This window comes from Orycteropus afer, unplaced genomic scaffold (assembly GCF_000298275.1).
Source record: "Orycteropus afer afer isolate SDZICR_OR568_19922 unplaced genomic scaffold, OryAfe1.0 scaffold00279, whole genome shotgun sequence".
Classification (NCBI taxonomy): Eukaryota; Metazoa; Chordata; class Mammalia; order Tubulidentata; family Orycteropodidae; genus Orycteropus; species Orycteropus afer.
This window is the reverse complement of record NW_006921866.1, coordinates 1124491-1125186: the sequence shown is the minus strand read 5'-3', so window position 1 is coordinate 1125186 and position 696 is coordinate 1124491.

The following is a 696-nucleotide window of genomic DNA, read 5'->3' as shown; positions in this document are numbered from 1 at the left end:
GGTATTGATTTCCTTATTTCTTTTTCAGCAATCTCTTTGCTGGTGTAGAGGAATTCAACTAATTTTTGGATGTTGATCTTGTATCTTGCCACAATGCTAAATCTCTCAATTAGTACCAGTAGATTTTTGACTGAGTCTCTTGGGTTTTCTAGCTAGAGGATCATATCATCAGCAAATAGGGATAGTTTGACTTCTTCCTTACCAATTTGGATGCCTTCGATCTTCCTTTCTTGCCTTATGGCCCTGGCTAGGACTTCCAGTACAATGTTGAATAGAAGTGGTGATAGAGGGCATCTTGTCTGGTTCCTGTTCACAAGAGGAATGGTGTCAGTCTCTCTTCACTGAGAATAATGTTTGCTGTTGGTTTTGCATAAATGTCCTTTTTCATGTTGAGGAATGTCCCTTCTATTCATATTTTGCTGAGAGTTTGGATCAGGGATGGGTGCTGGATTTTATCAAATGCCTTTCTGCATCAATTGATATGATCCTGTGGTTCTTCTCCTTTGTTTTATTTAAGTGGTGGATGACATTGATTGTTTTTCTAATGTTGAACCATCCTTGCACACCTAATATGAACACCAGTTGGTCATAATGAATGATTTTTCGGATATGTTGTTTTAGTCTATTGGCTAAGATTTTGTTGAAGATTTTTGTATCTATATTCATGAGGGATATTGGTCTGTAGTTTTCCTTTTG